The sequence below is a fragment of the Oncorhynchus nerka genome, linkage group LG24 (assembly GCF_034236695.1).
Source record: "Oncorhynchus nerka isolate Pitt River linkage group LG24, Oner_Uvic_2.0, whole genome shotgun sequence".
NCBI classification, from domain to species: Eukaryota; Metazoa; Chordata; class Actinopteri; order Salmoniformes; family Salmonidae; genus Oncorhynchus; species Oncorhynchus nerka.
Genome location: NC_088419.1, coordinates 71,232,504 through 71,253,610, shown reverse-complemented (window position 1 = coordinate 71,253,610; position 21,107 = coordinate 71,232,504). Strand labels below are relative to the sequence as shown.

The 21,107-nt window shown below is 42.0% G+C and overlaps 1 protein-coding gene across 3 annotated transcripts in view; it reads left to right on the top strand.

The window, feature by feature from the left end:
• Positions 1 to 21,107, top strand: part of LOC115108538 (circadian locomoter output cycles protein kaput-like) — a 52,627-nt gene that overhangs the window by 4,659 nt on the left and 26,861 nt on the right. For 2 of the 3 annotated variants that reach the window (XM_029633007.2, XM_029633006.2), the window contains exons 2-3: positions 14,969 to 15,036; positions 15,246 to 15,489. The gene's annotated coding sequence lies outside the window, so the exon portion shown is untranslated. Of the gene's footprint in view, positions 1 to 14,968; positions 15,037 to 15,245; positions 15,490 to 20,233; positions 20,294 to 21,107 lie in introns of all 3 variants that reach the window. The other variant, XM_065009126.1, reaches the window with a different exon arrangement.

Sequence of the window (21,107 nt, the reverse complement as noted above, 5' to 3'; positions counted from 1 at the left end):
TATGCAAATCCAGCTCGTTCCAATAAGCCTACTTGACACTTCTGTTCCCTTTTTAGGTATAGAGGTGGTCTTTTCCAGTAGTGTACAGTAATGTATCTAGGTCTAACTCAGTGTAGGACACCACCTCTCTTCTTGGGATGTATGTCAACCGTTTGATGCGAACTGACCACTCTGTGTCATGATGTTCAGGAAGAAATGGACGCAGATGGCTTTTTCTTCTAGCATAAGCTTGTCTCTGGCATTTGTACGCTATTGTGGTGCTGCCTGAAATTACAGTCTTTGTTATAGCAGAGCACCAAAGCTTTCATCACCGACAACAATATGTCACGTCTTTGACCATCGTCTGAAATAGCAAACCTTTAGCCACATTTTTTATTTAATGAGCATCTTATTGCAAAGGATAAATTGGCCTTTTGTTTTAACGCACAACACATCCATTTAATCCTTTGGTGACGAAGTTCATTGCTCTTATATAGCATTGACTTCATCTTCAAATTGTCGCGTTTAATGTATTTTTATCTTATGTATTCCTTGTATATTGCTAGAAGTTTCAGGGTAGGTAAACTTTAGTCTAGCACTACCTAGGTCAGACATAAATGTCAGTGGTGACTCAGACCAGACGGTGGATGTTCTGTGTAGAATGTGATCTCCACTCAAGTGGTGCCCTCCTACAGTGGTAATGGCGGTCAGACTGGCTCTGTCTTTGTGCAAAGAGGATGGAAACAGGGATTGGTTTGCTTTCATCAGAATGTAGCCTAATTTCCTTGCTTTATTATAGCACTGGAATTGATTGTGTGTGTTTCTGACTGGTGTGTGACTACTGTGGGAGCTTCAGGATGACCCAGATGTTTTAGTTGTGATTCATCTCTAATCAAAACCTCTGGGAGTAGCAGAGCAGGCAGGATGGCTCTCTGGGCTGGCGGTTCTAGAACAGAACCATCAGCACTGCGCTTCTCTCACATGGCACCACCTTGTCCTCTGAAAATATACACAATCCACCACAACCAACCCCAATGAAACCCAAATCTACACCATAACACCATCCTCGGTCCAACAGCTTATTGGATTAATATAAACCAAAACTGCGGACTTAAGAGCAAGAAAGAATGTGATGGGTGTTTTGAGGCTGTTTTCCCAAATAGTGGATTGTGTTAGGCTAGTATCCAATTCCCTCTGGGTCTCTGCCTGCTAAAGACTGCATTCTGGCACGATACATTGTTTGTTTCTTTGGCTGGTCACAAGGACATTTGAGAAGCTTCAGGAGGGTCACGTCACAAGAATGTCAGGTAACAACTGTTTCATATTCCTATCATGTAGACTATCCCAAACCACAGGACAATCTTGATATAATATGAGCATGATTATCATTGGCCTTTGTTTTTCTATTTTCCATGTGGACATTTTGAACAAGGCGGATGTGCAGAGACCACAGCCTGCAGAGGGTTTGTTGCCTTACAAGACATCTCTTAAAGTGAAGGAAGTAAGGAGATGAGGAAAAAGACTGTGGATTTTGAGGAATGTACAGTCTGTATGCAAGGATTCCATTTAGACTGACACCATTGGTGTGACGGTCTGAATAATTTCTGCATAAACGCTGTGACCAATTTAGGTTATGTGTATATGTAATTTAGATTGACTGATCTAGCTATGTGGCAGCCTATTGGGGGATGGGTTTCTCAATGCTGGTCTTTGGGTTTGCCGAGGTAAAGTCGTTGGTAAAAATGTGTCCAGGTAATAAGTAAAAATGGTGTTACGTAAGTGTTTTGGGATCATGGCCTGATTTTTAAAACAACAAAAATATATTTAAAAAAAAAAAATGATCGCCTGACTATCATGGAATAAATAGGTAAAATATCTATTGAATACGGTTTCTGATGTTGATGTGATTGTCTACTGTTGTACTTGTTTTTGTTTGTGTTGTTGGTGTATTGCTATGATGTCTTAGAAAGCTTGGACATACTGAGGGCTCCTTGATGACTTTGCCAGAGCAGTCTGTCTGTATCTTGCATCTCCAGAGAGCACACTCTTCCTCATTCAGCAGTCTGTAACTGTGGGAATTTCCCCTATAGCCAATGATCTCACTGTCTGGGCTACAGCAGACAGACAACCACTGAACTGATGTCTCCTTCCACCCTCCCTCCATTCAGCCCCATGACTGAGTTTGATGATATGAACATTAGGCCTAATGGAGTTGATCTCAGCAGGAATACATTGTTGCTGGGCTGTAGTTGGTCATCTGTAGGGTAAATTCCAATCTTTTGGGATGTATGTGGCAAATGGATTTTGGAAGAAAACTCTGCAACAAGTATTGGGATTAAAGGCTCCGAACTGAAGAAAATTGTGCCTTTTGATAAATTGACATCCCTGATCATCATCACCATTGGCTGTGATGCTAAACTATATGCTGCTGTGCACTCCCGTGTTTTTATGATGATTAAATTAGAAGTTTAATTGTCGAATGCAGGCAGTATTTGACAGAGCGTACCACCCTCTGTAGCGCTTTGCGGTCCCTGGCTGTGGAGTTGCCGTACCAGGCTGTGATGCAGCCCGACAGTATGCCCTCGATGGTGCCCCTGTAGAACACGGAGTGCCCTCGGAGACAGTCTACATTTCTTCAGCATCCTGAGGTTGAAGACTCTGTCGTGACTAGTTCACCATGGTGTTGGTGTGGTTTGACCATCTCAGCTCCTCGGAGATGTGTACGCTGAGGAACTTAACGTTTTTGACTGTCTCCGCTGTGATCCCGTTGATGACCAGGAATACGACTTTCCCGAATTGGATCCTTTGTTTGTACCCCCCATGGCAATTGAACTTATCCCAGAGGCTGCTCCAAGACGCCGCCGGCAGAGAAGGGGTATTCGGGGTGGACTTCTAGTCCGACTCAGGAGGCTGGCACACCATCCACCACTTCCGATTAGATTACTCGCTAATGTTCAGTCTCTGGACAATAAAGTAGACAAGCTCAGGTCGAGGATCTCCTTCCAGAGAGACATCAGGGATTGTAACATACAGAATCATGGCTCCCTCTGGTTATACTGTCCCTGTCCATACAGCCACCTGAGTTCTCAGTTCATCGCGCAGACAGGAATAAAGAACTCTCTGGGAAGAAAGGAGGGGGTGTATGTTTCATGATTAACTACTCATGGTTTGATTGTGATAACATATAGAAACTCAAGTCCTTTTGTTCACCCAACCCAGAATACCTCACGATCAAATGCCGACCGTATTACCTTCCAAGAGAATACTCTTCAGTTATAGTCACAGCCGTGTATATTCCCCCTCAAGCCGATACCACGACGGCCCTCAAGGAACTACACTTTACTTTATGCAAACTGGAAACTACATCCTGAGGCTGCATTTACTGGTGCTGGGGATTTTAACAAAGCACATTTTGAGAAAGAACTTCAGTAATGTTTATCAACACATTGACTGTTGTACTCGCTTAGGAAAAACAGATCACTGCTACTCGCCTTTTCAAGACTCCTACAAGGCCCTCCCCCGCCCTCCCTTTGGCAAATCAGATCATGACACCATTTTGCTCCTCCCTTCCTATAGGCAGAAACTTGAACAGGACGTACCCGTGCTAAGGACTATTCAAGTCTGGTCTGACCAATCGGAATACATGCTTAAAGATTGTTTTCATCATGCGGACTGGGATATGTTCCGGGTAGCTTCAGAGAATAACATTGACGTTTACCTGGACACTGTGACTGAGTTCATCAGGAAGTGTATAGGGATGTTGTTCCCACGGTGTCTATTAAAACCTACCCAAACCGTGGATGGATGGCAGCATTCTCGCAAAACTGAAAGTGTGAACTACCGCATTTAACCATGGCAAGGTGACTGACAATATGGTCGAATACAAACTTTGTAGTTATTCCCTCCGTAAGGCAATCGAACAAGCAAAACGTCAGTACAGAGACGAAGTGTTGCAATTCAACAGCTCAGACGCAAGACATATGTGGCAGGGTCTACAGACCTTCATAAGATTACAAAGGGAAAACCAGCCATGTTGCGGGCATCAATGTCTTGCTCCTAGACAAGCTAAACGCCTTCGCCCGTTTTGAGGATCACACAGTGCCACCGATGATTCCCGCTCCGAAGTATTGTGGGCTCTCATTCTCCGTGGCCGACGTGAGTAAGACATGTAAGCGTGTTAACCCTCGCAAGGCATGTTAACCCGGTCCAGACGGCTTCCCAAGCCGTGTCTTCGGAGCATGTGCAGACCAGCTGTCTGGAGTGTTTTACGGACATATTCAATCTCTCCCTATCCCAGTCTGCTGTCCCCACTTGCTTCAAAATGTCCATAATTGTTCCTGTACCGAAGAAAGCAAAGGCAACTGAACGAAATGACTATCGCCATGAAGCACTCACTTCTGTCATTATGAAGTGCTTTGAGAGGCTAGTTAAGGATCTGTCGTGTTTTTGGCTATGCCGGATTAAGTGATAAGACATGCTATTCTATAAAATCATTTCTTTGTAATTAATATTACGTGACTAAGCTAATCAGGTAAATGTAATTAACTAGAAAGTTGGGGCACCACAAAATAATGATTATAGAGCTGTTATCATCCAAATAAACTCTTAAAGACCTAGTAATCTTTTACATCAGTAGCAGTCAATATTTAATCCTCACTTTATTCAGTCCCATCTGAAAGTTGTAAATTCGAACCCTGGCTAACAAGTTGAATCAGCAATATAAAATTTGGTTGAATTATTTATTTACTAAATAGCTAACTAATCACACAGAATTACATCTACACAGAATGGATCATACATTGATTACAAATTATGTCATAAAGGAAAACGTCCCGAGCGGACGGAACAGATATGACGGCTGGTTACGCAAAGAAAGGGGGTTGGGTTTTGAATGAAAGAGCGGGAAGACTGAGGAACAAAAATATTTAGTCTCTATCAGGCAGCGATGCTATTGTAAATACAGTATCTTATGCATTCTAAATAACCGCCCATTTGAAAAAGGAAAATGCAATAAATATTTACTCTGAGCTGCGCTTCGGTAGATTGGTCGTAGATAGAAGGCCGGGTTGTCCAGCATGGATCTCTTGTCCTCTGAAGAATGTCTCTGGTGGTAAACTAGATACGTTGTAGTATCGTTGTGTGTGTTAGACTGGATATGTCGTCCGTCCTTTCCTAGCCCACGTTTACAGCGGCTGCTGCTAACTCAACGGCTAGGAGGTATCACATCTAGAGGGAATCAGAGTTTAAAGTTCATACCAGGTTGCCATACTTTTAAGCTTGTGTTATATTCTGGCTGGTATAGACGAAATTCATCCTATTGAATCGTCATCTTCAGGTTGAAATTCGATGCTAATTTTGTTAGGTTCTTGACGTTCAAACAGAGCTCACGCTGAGGTTGGCTTAGTTCTGTAGGTGATCTTTGTCCTGTCAACGTGCGGACCGCAAGTCCTCACGTCCTTGGAACAGAAAGTTAAATTTTCGTCAACAGGTTTATATTATGGTGAAAGAAGGGCGTGTTTCATAGTTTACAACCAATGTCTGTTCACTTGGGTGGGGCCTCTATGACAAACCTTTCTCTCATTTAAGAAGCTAAAATTACATTTAATCTTTTCACAAATAGTTTAATATTTAAACATTTTAAATTGCACAACAATTCCATGTGAATCTGATAACTAGAATGTGTCGACTTTCCAAGATAGTTTGTCATCCTGTCCATTAGTAGTAATGTCTCAGACAACAACTGATCTGAGATCATATTCATTAAGCATATTTTCAACTGGTTGAATTACCGAAATATGGTTCCGTTTCCCACCTTTTGATGTTACCAGACTCTCTTCTTTACAAAGGCTTTACAAGAGTCAACTCTATAAATTAGAGAGAGAGAGAAAAGGGGAAAGGTATTTATGGGGGTCATAAACCTCCCCCAACAGGCCAACGTCATGACAGATCATATTAACTCCACTTTACCTGACACCCTAGACACACTTAATTTCCCTTACCGACTCAATAGATTCACAGACGATACAATCACCATTGTAATGCACACTGCCCTATCCCATCTGGACAAGAGGAATAGCTATGTAGGAACGCTGTTCATTCAACACCATAGTACCCTTCAAGCTCATCATTAAGCTCGGGGCCCTGGGTCCGAACTCCGCCCTGTGCAACTAGGTCCTGGATTTCCTGACGGGCTGCCCCAGATGGTGATAGTAGGAAACAACACCTCCACTTTGTGATCCTCAACACAGGGGCCCCACAAGGGTGTGTGCTCAGCCCCCTTCTGTACTCGCCTCTTCAACCTCAGGAGGCTGAAGAAATTTGTCTTGGCCCTCTGAAACTTTTACAGATGTACAATTGAGAGCATCCTGTCAAGCTGTATCACCGCCTGGTATGGCAACTGCACAGCCTGCAACCACAGGGCTCACCAAAGTAGAGGTCGACCGATTATGATTTTTCAACGCCGATACCGATTATTGGAGGACCAAAAAAGCAGATACCGATTAATCGGCTGATTTTAAAGTCTATTTTTATTTGTAATAATGACAATTACAACAATATTGAATTAACACTTATTTTAACTTAATATAAAACATAAATAAAATCAATTTAGCCTCAAATAAACAATGAAACATGTTCAATTTGGTTTAAATAATGCAAAAACAAAGTGTTGGAGAAGAAAGTAATTTGTGCCATGTAAAAATGTGTGCCATGTAAAATATATGCCATGTAAAAAAGCTAACGTTTAAGTTCCTTGCTCAGAACATGAGAACATATGAAACTTGGTGGTTCCTTTTAACGTGAGACTTCAATATTCCAAGGTAAGAGGTTTTAGGTTGTAGTTAATATAGTAGTTAACCCACAGTTCCTAGGCAGTCATTGAAAATAAGAATGTGTTCTTAACTGTCTTGCCTAGTTAAATAAAAAGTATTACAAAAAGTATTCTTAAAACAAAGAATCAGAAATCGGCGCCCAAAAACACCTAATTAATCGGCCATTACGATTAATCGTTTGACCTCTACACCAAAGGGTGGTACAGTCTGCCCAACGCATCACTGGGGGCACACTGCCTGCCCTCCAGGACACCTACAGCACCCGATGTCACAGGAAGGCCAAAAAGATCATCAAGAACGTCAACCACCCGCGCCACTGCCTGTTCACCCAGCTATCATCCAGAAGGCGAGGATGGTACAGGTGTATCAAAGCTGGGGCCGAGAGACTGTAAAACAGCTTCTATCTCAAGGCCATCAGACTGTTAAATAGACCTCACTAGCCGGCCACCACCCGGCTACTCAACCCTGCACCTTAGAGGCTACTGCACTATAGACATGGAATCAGTGGTCACTTTAAAAATAAAACACTAGTCACTTTAACAAAGTTTACATACTGCTTTCCTCATCTCATATGTATACTGTATTCTATTCTACTGTGTTTTAGTCAATGCCACTCTGACATGGCTTGTCCTAATATATATATATATATATTTCTTTATTCTATTCTTTTACTTTTAGATTAGTTAATTGTTAGATACAACTGCACTGTTGGAGCTAGGAACATAAGCATTTTGCTAAACCCTCAATAAGATTGGTAAATATGTGTATGTGACCAATAAAATTAGATTTGAGGATGGGGGCGAGTACAGGAGGGTACTGAGGACACACCCCATGTGGGGCCCCCGTGTTGAGAATCAGTGTCGGAGATATTGTTTTCCATATGTGTGTGCAGTAGGTGAGGTGTTTGTTGACTCTGTTGTCTGATGAGTCATGATAGTGTAGCAGGTGACTGTGAAATCGGAAATGTTTTTGTTAGTCTGTTTGACCCCAGCCAATAAAGACAACCTTTGGACCAGGTGTGTCTGCAGGACTTTTTCACATGCAGAGAAAAACACTCATGTAGGCCAACACTCATGATGCATATGGGGGTAGGTGGTGACCAGTGGGCAGTTGGCATAGTATATTTTAATTTCCTCCTCTCATGTGCTGGCCTGGCAGTGCTCATCCCCCCCCCCCCCTCTTTCTCTCTCTCTTTTTTTTAACCCCACTGACCCAGTTGGCTGCAGTGCGGGGCCCTTGGTATGGTTCAGGCCCCTGTGGGACAGTGGCGGGACCCCTTCCAGCCTCTCCCTTCTCCTGCTGCTAGTGGAAACCGCTGCTCTTCTCTAAGACATTCCTGTCTGTGGCCTGTGGGACACATGCAAGCAAAGACTCCTTTTGTGCTGCGGGGTGCATGTTCTTGGGTGGAACACAGCTGGCTGCCCAGCTCTGGGAGGCTTCAGCTGCCCAGTGGTGGAGAGACTGGCTGGGGTAGGCAGGGCACTGGGCAGCAGCATGGATATATAGGAATAGCTCCAGACCTAGGCTTTAGCCTAAGCCCAGCTACAGTATGGGTCAATGACCATCAGAAGAATCAAGCCTGCTGCTGTTTGTCAGTAACTTCACTTACCAAGAAATCCACTGTATTCTCTGTTTTCTTGGAAATGTCAGCCTACTAATTAGAAGCCATTAACCACAGTGTGCACTGTAGCAGGCACACCCTCTCTTATTGTTTGAACGTGATTTAACAGGGAGAGGTGCAGCCTCTGATCTGATAGCGGGAGAAAAAGGTGTATATGCAAAGTGTGTGTAAATGTGTACTTGGTTGCAGTTCCCAGGAGTGAATGTGTTGATGCTCGTTGGTGGTTTCTGACTGCATTAGATCAATGAGGGATTCTCTGCCACAATGGCTGTGTTTACACAGGCAGCCCAATTCTGATCTTTTTTTCCACTAATTGGTCTTTTGACAAATCACATCAGATCATTTCACATCATATCAGAGCTGATCTGATTGGTCAAAAGACCAATTAGTGAAAGAAAAATATCAGAATTGGGCTGCCTGTGTCAACGCAGCCATAGAGCAGAACCTCTAATCCAGTTTATTCTCTGAAGGTTTTAAATGTTGGCGATGCGAGCCGATGGACCTGTTTCAATTGCTATGGCGGACTCATTTTTCCCATCCCTACTGTAAGCTCTCTGCTGCTACTTTTCAAACGTCGACACTCGGGCTATCCTACCCACTCACTAATAAATGGACCACAAATCCTCATTGGTTTCAGGTGTCAGGAATGGTACATACAGGCTTAGGCTCAGTTTAGAGAGGACCCATTCTGTATGCCAAGGTCCATATGATCTGGATCAGATTTTTTTTGTTTAATCTAGGTATGTTTTTTTTTTTCTTTTTTTTTTTCTGTTTTCCTTACCTTAATTTTCTGTATTCCTTCTTTGTTCTGCTCCGTTTACCCTGCTATATTCATTTTAACCCGGTTTTAGTTTTACAATGCTTCTAGACCAGAATGGTGGAAGCACTTTCCTTGATGGAAAGAGATTCTGCTGTATAATGGCAGGGGGGTGGGCATGCTTGGTGATTGAGTCTCTCTCTCTCTCATATATTAAAAACAGGGGGTTTCTACTGTATAACATAGAAAGCACACGTATGAGGACAGTCTCTTCTCAATAGCATTACAGAACACTCAAACGGTAATGGATGGTTTAGACTGCTTGCGAGCAGCATCCAGTGATGGAGGTAGGTCCTCTCTGTGGTAGTTAGACCATCATAGGGCAGCCTCAGCCAGATATAAAGGGATTCTCTCTCTGCTCTATTATAGAATAGGGGAGGCTCACTCCGTGATGGAGTCTCAACTGTAGAGGAATTCAGCTATGCTATTTTTACCCTGCATGGCGCGGGTGGTTGCTATGGCGTTGCCGATGGGCACCGTCGCTATGAGTGTGTGATGACAAGCGGCACCGAGGATCCACTTCACGCACAGCACATCAGCACAATGTGTGTGTAGAAATTGTGAGAAAGTGTTGGTGAGTGAGATTTTGTGAGTGCGAGAAGCGATGTATTTGAGGCTACTGAGAAATGATGAAGGGGCTTCTGTGTGGGCGGTGTATTTGTCTGTTTGGGTGTATATGAGGGAGAAAGATCATTTGCGGCATCAGTGATTTGAGTGGCTGCTTTAAACATTTCTCTTTCCCTTCCACCACTTCATTTTCCATTTCCCTCCCACTCTTCTCTTCGTAGTTCCTTTGTCTCACTACTGCCCCGGGGAAGCCAGGATGCATTTGGTTACTGTGTGATTAGCTTCCAAATGTTGTAAAATGCCGGTTAGGGACTTGATTGGCTGTTCAGGGCTCATGGTGACATACTCTGCTCACTGGTTGGCTGCTCAGGGTTTTACGGTGACTGAAAGTGCTCTGTTATTGGCTGCATGTGGAGCTGTGATGAAGTTTAAAGGGGAAGGAGGAAGAAAGTAGGTCATTGTGTCAGCAGGTCAGTGGAGCACTGAGTGCAGTTATACAAGCACAGCTTTTTGCTGCAGCTACCGCTTGTGTTCCTGCTGCTACTGCAGCTATTGCTGCTTTAAAGGAAACAGAAATGTTTCTATTAACCCTACTTCCTATCATTCCTTTGCTCTCACATCATGCCTTGTCTGCATGTCTTTTCCCACTGTCAACACGGACTCTTTTCAGTGTTGACAAAGTTTTAGTGATTGGCAGCTTTTAAAACAACAGTGTATGAATGAAACAGTGCTCTATGCTTTGATCTGATTACCCCTCCAAAAGCTGTAGGTGAGATGAGATACTACTCACTTGCTGTGACCCATATTCACCTTATGTAGCCCTGCCCACTTGACCCGAGATATTTTGAACATGTTTGTCTTTCAACTTCCTGCGCATTGACACAAGTAAAACCATTGTAAAATATGAATTACATTTGTCAAAACTATTAAATAATATGCACAGAATTTGAAATATGTTATCTGTTGACGAAAATGTATGAAAACATTTTGTTAGCCACATTTTTTTCAATCAATGCTTGAATGGACAATGTCATTAACGCAGAATATCAATGGCAAAAGACAAACTGTGCCCGAAATGTTTTATGTAAATAACATTAGGATATTTTATCTGTTGTGCCTCAAAGCTAACTAGCTAACCTGCCATGTTAACTCTATGGGAATGCTAATGTCGGCTTTCGAGTGCTTATACTACGAAAACACATTTTTCTATGTTTTTCCCCACTATGAAATGACCACATCTTTCAATTCTGTGCACTTTATTTATAGCCTGATGACTCACATTAATTTCATCCGCTGCTCTGTTTGCCACATGCTTGAGTGTGAGACGGACATCATTGAAGTCGTTTGTGGTGACGAGAGGCGTCAACAGCTATTTTTGAGCATCTCTAACCAATGAGTATCAAAGCCAATGACCAATTTTCAAATCGCTGCTTGTCCACGTGTTCTGGCTCTGGCCCAACTCATCGGTTTCTGGACCAATCAGATGGTGCCCTTGTTGCCAGGTTACATAAGGTGAATAGAAACTCTGCTGCTACTGTTACATACATGGTCACGTTGAGAATTTATTAAACCTATAACCTTATGTTTTTGACAGAGACCCTCACATTTTCTGTGTGATGTGTTTGTGGTGTGAGACCCTGTGTGTCGTGCTGCTTGTGCAGGTCAAATGTATCTGTTTTTTAAATATTTTTATTTCACCTTTATTTAACCAGGTAGGCTAGTTGAGAACAAGTTCTCATTTGCAACTGCGACCTGGCCAAGATAAAGCATAAGAATTCGACACATACAACAACACAGAGTTACACATGGAATAAACAAAACATACAGTCAATAATACAGTAGAAAAAAATAAAACAAAAGTCTATATACATTGAGTGCAAATGAGGTAAGATAAGGGAGTTAAGGCAATAAATAGGCCATGGTGGCGAAGTAATTACAATATAGCAATTAAACACTGGAATGATAGATGTGCAGAAGATGAATGTGCAAGTAAAGATACTGGGGTGCAAAGGAGCAAGATAAATAAATAAATACAGAATCGGGATGAGGTAGATAGATGGGCTATATGCAGTGATCTGTGAGCTGCTCTGACAGCTGGTGCTTAAAGCTAGTGAGGGAGATATGAGTCTCCAGCTTCAGTGATTTTTGCAGTTCTTTCCAGTCATTGGCAGCAGAGAACTGGAAGGAAAGGCGACCAAAGGAGGAACTGGCTTTGGGGGTGACCAGTAGATGTCGACCGATTACGATTTTTTTCAACGGCGATACTGATTTATTGGAGGACCAAAAAAGCCGATACAGATTAATCGGCCTATTTTTTTATTTTATTTTTTAAATCTTTTTTTTAAAATTATTATTATTATTATTTCTTATAATTATTTAAAAATTTGTAATAATGACAATTACAACAATACTGAATGAACACTTAATTTAACTTAATATAATACATCAATAAAATTAATTTAGCCTCAAATAAATCATGAAACATGTTCAATTTGGTTTAAATAATGCAAAATCATAGTGTTGGAGAAGAAAGTAACATGTGCAATATGTGCCATGTATGTGCCATGTAAAATGTGTGCCATGTAAAAAGCTAATGTTTAAGTTCCTTGCTCAGAACATGAGAATAAATTAAAGTTGGTGGTTCCTTTTAACATGAGACTATGTTTAAAGGAGGATATTCCAAGGAAGGAGTTTTAGGTTGTAGTTAATATAGTATTTATAGGACTATTTTTCTCTATACCATTTGTATTTCATATACCTTTGACTATTGAATGTCTTTATAGGCACTATAGTATTGCCAGTGTAACAGTATAGCTTCTGTCCCTCTCCTCGCCCCTACCTGGGCTCGAACCAGGAACACATCGACAACAGCCACACTCGAAGCAGCGTTACCCATCGTGCCACAAAAGCCGCGGCCCTTGCAGCGCAAGGGGAATAACTACTCCAAATCTAAAAGCGAGTGACGTTTGAAACGGTATTAGTGCACACCCAGCTAACTAGCTAGCTATTTCACATTGGTTACACCAGCCATTAGGCTGATAGGCTTGAAGTCATAAACAGCGCTGTGCTTGCGAAGAGCTGCTGGCAAACGCACGAAAGTGCTGTTTGAATGAATGATTACGGGCCTGCTGCTGCTCAGACTGCTCTTTCAAATCAGACTTAATTATAACATAATAACACACAGAAATACGAGCCTTTGGTCATTAATATGATAGAATCCGGAAACTATAATTTAGAAAACAAAACGTTTATTATTTCAGTGAAATACGTAACCGTTCGGTATTTTATCTAACGGGTGGCATCCCTAAGTCTAAATATTCTTGTTACATTGCACAACTTTCAATGTTATGTCATAATTACGTAAAATTCTGGCAAATTAGTTCGCAATGAACCAGGCAGCCCAAACTGTTGCATATACCCTGACTCTGCGTGCAATGAACGCAAGAGAAATGACACAATTTCACCTGTTTTAATATTGCCTGCTAAACTGGATTAGTAGTTATAACTAGTGATTATGATTTATTGTTTTTTATAAGATAAGTTTAATGCTAGCTAGCAATTTACCTTGGCTTCTACTGCATTCACGTAACAGGCAGGCTACTCGTGGAGTGCAATGGTTAGAGCGTTGGACTAGTTAACCGTACGGTTGCAAGAGAGCATACAGGTCGCAGTGGTGGGTAGTGTATGGGGCTTTGGCGACAAAACGGATGGCACTGTGATAGACTGCATCCAATTTGTTAAGTAGAGTGTTTGAGGATATTTTATAGATGACTTCGGCGATGTCAAGGATGGTCAGTTTTACGAGGGTATGTTTGGCAGCATGAGTGAAGGATGCTTTGTTGCGATATAGGAAGCCGATTCTAGATTTAATTTTGGATTGGAGATGCTTAATGTGAGTCTGGAAGGAGAGTTTACAGTCTAGCCAGACACCTAGGTATTTGTAGTTGTCCACGTATTCTAAGTCAGAGCCGTCCAGAGTGGTGATGCTGGACGGGCGGGCAGTGATCGATTGAATAGCATGCATTTAGTTTTACTTGCATTTAAGCCACGTCCAGAGAGCAGAGAAATGGGCATAGCTGAAAGTCAATGGGCTGTGACAATGCCCCTCCCCCTTCCTTTCAGGCACTTGGGGTCACACTTTATTTGGGTAGTCCATCTGTAGATGCTCTATAGATTTCCCAACACTCCCCTCATTCACCTAGACACTCCGCCACAGCCACCACACCCCTATGTCTGTCTCTGTGTCTGTCTCTCTCGGTCACTCTCTTTCTCTCCCAAAAATATGTTCATAGTTTAACATGTTGGATAACATTCACTTTAATGGTCTGTTCTATCCAGGCATTAGTCCAGTTTGTGTGAAAGCATTGCAGTCTGTTGGGTCAGAATGAGATTAATCATGATGCTGGTCATTTTAGGAAAGCTCACTATTAGAGACATATTGGTCAGTCGAGCTCCACTGTTGACGTCCTCGCATTGGCACAATTAGGCATTATTAGGATCCCTAACTAGTTTAGAGACTAGGGCATGTGTCTAAACCAGGATTTTATCATGTCAGTTTGTGTTTTTGGTTGCGTATTTGAGGCTGTGGCTGTCATGACCTTTCTGGCTCTTTATTTTTTATTTCACCTTTATTTAACTAGGTAAGCTAGTTGAGAACAAGTTCTCATTTACAACTGCGACCTGGCCAAGATAAAGCAAAACAGTGCGACACAAACAACAACAGAGTTACACATTGAATAAACAAGCATGCAGTCAATAACACAATATAAAAAAAGAAAGTCTATATACAGTGTGTGCAAATGACGTGAGGAGGTAAGGCAATAAATAGGCCATAGTAGCGAAGTAATTACAGTTTAGCAAATTGGAGTGATAGATACACATCATCTGCTCAAGTAGATATACTGGTGTGCAAAAGAGCAGAAAATTAAATAAAAACAATATGGGGATGAGGTAGGTAGATTGGGTGGGCTATTTACAGATGGGCTATGTACAGCTGCAGCGATCGGTTGAATCAGCTTTTCCATCATCATGTAATCGTTAAGGATATAAGGTTCTGTGTACGTCTATATGTAAGGTTATTTCTGTGTCTGTTGCAGGGTTTAAGGATGTGTGTGTTTTCAGGGTATATGTTGTGTGTTTTTTTTCTTATTTTAGATCCCCGAAGGAAAACATCTCTTTTCTAGTCCAGTAACCATAGCGGCTCCAGACGAACCATGTGATTGGTAAGTGCTCACCTCTGCTCTGTACTAAACATATAGCTCTGCTTAGCCCACTGATATGCTAAGTGGAATTTCTGCCATATAACATTTATCGAATAAACTAATTCCAGATAGCCTCTGTACCGTAGGTTGTTGTCTATGGTTGAATTGGGATTGTGTAAATAGACCACTTTACAGGTTAATTCATGTAATGTCTTCTCTTTTGTAACCAGTTAGAGCATCCGATGTAGCTGTCATGTGGTACATCCACAGCCCAGCACGGCGGAATGCTCAGCTCAGCAAGGAGCCGTTGACAACCGCTGGCCTTTGACAAAGGATCCTCCCAGTGACTCTTGTAACTACCCCCCTCCCCTAGGGGGGGACACAGACCTCTGCCATTCCCACAGTGCCTCCACATTGGGTGGACCTTCATCCTACACCACACTCCTCATCCTCCCACAGTCTGCTAGACAGGAGGTAAGGTTGGGCCGGGTGCTGCTGCCCCTCAGGACTAGAGGCTGTGGGTTATTCTGTGTGAGATAGATATACAGTGCCTTGCGAAAGTATTCGGCCCCCTTGAACTTTGCGACCTTTTGCCACATTTCAGGCTTCAAACATAAAGATATAAAACTATTTTTTTGTGAAGAATCAACAACAAGTGGGACACAATCATGAAGTGGAACGACTTTTATTGGATATTTCAAACTTTTTTAACAAATCAAAAACTGAAAAATTGGGCGTGCAAAAATTATTCAGCCCCCTTAAGTTAATACTTTGTAGCGCCACCTTTTGCTGCGATTACAGCTGTAAGTCGCATGGGGTATGTCTCTATCAGTTTTGCACATCGAGAGACTGAAATTTTTTCCCATTCCTCCTTGCAAAACAGCTCGAGCTCAGTGAGGTTGGATGGAGAGCATTTGTGAACAGCAGTTTTCAGTTTTTTCCACAGATTCTCGATTGGATTCAGGTCTGGACTTTGACTTGGCCATTCTAACACCTGGATATGTTTATTTTTTAACCATTCCATTGTAGATTTTGCTTTATGTTTTGGATCATTGTCTTGTTGGAAGACAAATCTCCGTCCCAGTCTCAGGTCTTTTGCAGACTCCATCAGGTTTTCTTCCAGAATGGTCCTGTATTTGGCTCCATCCATCTTCCCATCAATTTTAACCATCTTCCCTGTCCCTGCTGAAGAAAAGCAGGCCCAAACCATGATGCTGCCACCACCATGTTTGACAGTGGGGATGGTGTGTTCAGTGTGATGAGCTGTGTTGCTTTTACGCCAAACATAACGTTTTGCATTAAAGCCAAAAAGTTCAATTTTGGTTTCATCTGACCAGAGCACCTTCTTCCACATGTTTGGTGTGTCTCCCAGGTGGCTTGTGGCAAACTTTAAACTACACTTTTTATTGATATCTTTAAGAAATGGCTTTCTTCTTGCCACTCTTCCATAAAGGCCAGATTTGTGCAATATACGACTGATTGTTGTCCTATGGACAGAGTCTCCCACCTCAACTGTAGATTTCTGCAGTTCATCCAGAGTGATCATGGGCCTCTTGGCTGCATCTCTGATCAGTCTTCTCCTTGTATGAGCTGAAAGTTTAGAGGGACGGCCAGGTCTTGGTAGATTTGCAGTGGTCTGATACTCCTTCCATTTCAATATTATCGCTTGCACAGTGCTCCTTGGGATGTTTAAAGCTTGGGAAATCTTTTTGTATCCAAATCCGGCTTTAAACTTCTCCACAACAGTATCTCGGACCTGCCTGGTGTGTTCCTTGTTCTTCATGATGCTCTCTGCGCTTTTAACGGACCTCTGAGACTATCACAGTGCAGGTGCATTTATACGGAGACTTGATTACACACAGGTGGATTGTATTTATCATCATTAGTCATTTAGGTCAACATTGGATCATTCAGAGATCCTCACTGAACTTCTGGAGAGAGTTTGCTGCACTGAAAGTAAAGGGGCTGAATAATTTTGCACGCCCAATTTTTCAGTTTTTGATTTGTTAAAAAAGTTTGAAATATCCAATAAATGTCGTTCCACTTCATGATTGTGTCCCACTTGTTGTTGATTCTTCACAAAAAAATACAGTTTTATATCTTTATGTTTCAAGCCTGAAATGTGGCAAAAGGTCGCAAAGTTCAAGGGGGCCGAATACTTTCGCAAGGCACTGTACATAGTTGAAGTCGGAAGTTTACATACACCTCAGCCAAATACATTTAAATTCAGTTTTTCACACTTCCTGACATTTAATCCTAGTAAAAATTCCCACGTCTTAGGTTAGTTAGGATCACCACTTTATTTTAAGAATGTGAAATATCAGAATTATAGTAGAGAGCGATTTATTTAAGCTTTTATTTCTTTCATCACATTCCCAGTGGATCAGAAGTTTACATACACTCAATTAGTATTTGGTAGCATTGCCTTTAAATTGTTTAACTTGGGTCAAACGTTTCAGGTAGCCTTCCACAAGCTTCCCACAATAAGTTGGGTGAATTTTGGCCCATTCCTCCTGACAGAGCTGGTGTAACTGAGTCAGGTTTGTAGGCCTCATTGCTCGTACACGCTTTTTCAGTTCTGCCCGCAAATTTTCTATAGGATTGAGGTCAGGGATTTGTGATGGCCACTCCAATACCTTGACTTTGTTGTCCTTAAGCCATTTTGCCACAACTTTAGAAGTATGCTTGGGGTCATGGTTCTTTTGGAAGACCCATTTGCAACCAAGCTTTAACTTCCTGACTGATGTCTTGAGATGTTGCTTCAATATATCCAGACAATTTTCGTCCCTCATGATGCAATCTATTTTGCGAAGTGCACCACTCCCTCCTGCAGCAAAGAACCCCCACAACATGCTGCTGCCACCCCCGTGCTTCATGGTTGGGATGGTGTTCTTCGGCTTGCAAGTCTCCCCCTTTTCCTCCAAACATAACGATGGTCATTATGGCCAAACAGTTCTATTTGTTATATCAGACCAGAGGGCATTTCTCCAAAAAGTATGATCTTTGTCCCCATGTGCAGTTTTAAACCATAGTCTGGCTTTTTTTATGGTGGTTTTGGAGCAGTGGCTTCTTCCTTGCTGAGTGGCCTTTCAGGTTATGTCGATGTAGAACTTGTTTTACTGTGGATATAGATAATTTTGTACCTGTTTCGTCCAGCATCTTCACAAGGTCCTCTGCTGTTGTTCTGGGATTGATTTTCACTTTTCGCACCAAAGTACGTTCATCTCTAGGAGACAGAATGCATCTCCTTCCAGAGCGGTATGACTGCTGCGTGGTCCCATGGTGGTTATACTTGCGTACTATTGTTTGTACAGATGAAAGTGGTACCTTCAGGTGTTTTGAAATTGCTCCCAAGAATGGACCAGACTTGTGGAGGTGTACAATGTTTTTTTCTGAGGTCTTGGTTGATTTCTTTTGATTTTCCCATGATGTCACTGAACTGAGTTTGAAGGTAGGCCTTGAAATACATCCACAGGTACACAGATGATGTCAATTAGCATAACAGAAGCTTCTAAAGCCGTGATGTCATTTCCTGGAATTTTCCAAGCTGTTTAAAGGCACAGTCATCTTAGTGTATGTAATCTTCTGACCCACTGGAATTGTGATGCAGTGAATTATAAGTGAAATAATACGTCTGTACAATTGTTGGAAAAATTACTTGTCATGCACGCAGTAATGTCTTAATTATAGTTTGTTAACAAGAAATTTGCGGAGTCTATATATATATACACACACACACACACACACACACACACAGTGGGGAGAACAAGTATTTGATACACTGCCGATTTTGCAGGTTTTCCTACTTACAAAGCATGTAGAGGTTGTAATTTTTATCATAGGTACACTTCAACTGTGAGAGACACAATTTAAAACAAAAATCCAGAAATTCACATTGTATGATTTTTAAGTAATTAATTTGCATTTTATTGCATGACATAAGTATTTGATCACCGACCAACCAGTAAGAATTCCGGTTCTCACAGACATTTTAGTTTTTATTTAAGAAGCCTTCCTGTTCTCCACTCATTACCTGTATTGACTGCACCTATTTGAACTCGTTACCTGTATAAAAGACACCTGTCCACACACTCAATCAAACAGACTCCAACCTCTCCACAATGGCCAAGACCAGAGAGCTGTGTAAGGACATCAGGGATAAAATTGTAGACCTGGACAAGGCTGGGATGGGCTACAGGACAATAGGCAAACAGCTTGGTGAGAAGGCAACAACTGCTGGCGCAATTATTAGAAAATGGAAGAAGTTCAAGATGACGGTCCATCACCCTCGGTCTGGGGCTCCATGCAAGATCTCACCTAGTGGGGCATCAATGATCATGAGGAATGTGAGGGATCAGCCCAGAACTACACGGCAGGACCTGAAGAGAGCTGGGGCCACAATCTCAAAGAAAACCATTAGTAACACACTACGCTGTCATGGATTAAAATCCTGCAGCGCACGCAAGGTCGCCCTGCTCAAGCCAGCGCATGTCCAGGCCCATCTGAAGTTTGCCAATGACCATCTGGATGATCCAGAGGAGGAATGGGAGAAGGTCATGTGGTCTGATGAGACAAAAATAAAGCTTTTTGGTCTAAACTCCACTCGCCGTGTTTGGAGGAAGAAGGATGACTACAACCCCAAAAACACCATCCCAACCATGAAGCATGGAGGTGGAAACATCATTCTTTGGGGATGCTTTTCTGCAAAGGGGACAGGACGACTGCACCGTATTGAGGGGAGGATGTATGGGGCCATGTATCGCGAGATCTTGGCCAACAACCTCCTTCCCTCAGTAAGAGCATTGAAGATGGGTCGTGGCTGGGTCTTCCAGCATGACAACGACCTGAAACACACAGCCAGGGCAACTAAGGAGTGGCTCCGTAAGAAGCATCTCAAGGTCCTGGAGTGGCCTAGCCAGTCTCCAGACCTGAACCCAATAGAAAATATTTGGAGGGAGCTGAAAGTCCGTATTGCTCAGCGACAGCCCCGAAACCTGAAGGATCTGGAGAATGTTTGTATCGAGGAGTGGGCCACAATCCCTGCTGCATTGTGTGCAAACCTACAGGAAACGTATGATCTTTGTAATTGCAAACCAAGGTTTCTGTACCAAATATCAAGTTCTGCTTTTCTGATGTATCAAATACTTATGTCATGCAATAAAATGCAAATGAATTACTTAAAAATCATACAATGTGATTTTCTGGATTTTTGTTTTAGATTCCATCTCTCACAGTTGAAGTGTACTTATGATAAAAATTACAGACCTCTACATGCTTGGTAAGTAGGAAAACCTGCAAACTCGGCAGTGTATCAAATACTTGTTCTCCCCACTGTATATATCACACATGCAGTCAAAGGTTTGGACATACCTACTCATTCCATGGTTATTCTTTATTTTTACTATTTTCTACATTGTAGAATAATAATGAAGACATCAACTATGAAGTAACAAATATGGAATCATTTCGAAACCAAAAGTGTTAAACAAACCAAAATATTTTTTATATTTGCGATTCTTCAAAGTAGCCACCCTCAGTCTTGACAGCTTTGCACACTCTTGGCATTCTCCCAACCAGATTCATGAGGTAGTCACCTGGAATGCATTTCAATTAACAGGTGTGCCTTGTTAAAAGTTAATGTGTTGAATTTCTATCCGTAATGCGTTTGAGCCAATCAGTTGTGTTGTGACATGGTAGGGGTGGTATACAGAGTGAGCTCTATTTGGTAAAAGACCATATAATGGCAAGAACAGCTCAAATAAGCAAAGAGAAATGACAGTCCATCATTACTTTAAGACACGAAGGTCAGTCAATACGAAACATTTCAACAACTTTGAAAGTTTCTTCAAGTGCATTCGCAATAACCATCAAGTGCTATGATGAATCTGGCTCTCATGTGGACCGCCACAGGAAAGGCAGACCCAGGTCTGATGAGTCCAACATTTTATTTCATGAGGAATGCTTTTCCAACAGTCTTGAAGGAGTCACAACACAACTGATTGGCTCAAACGCATTAAGAAGGAAAGAAATTCCACAAATGAACTTTTAATTGGTTTCTTCATGATCCCATATGTTATTTCATAGTTTTGATG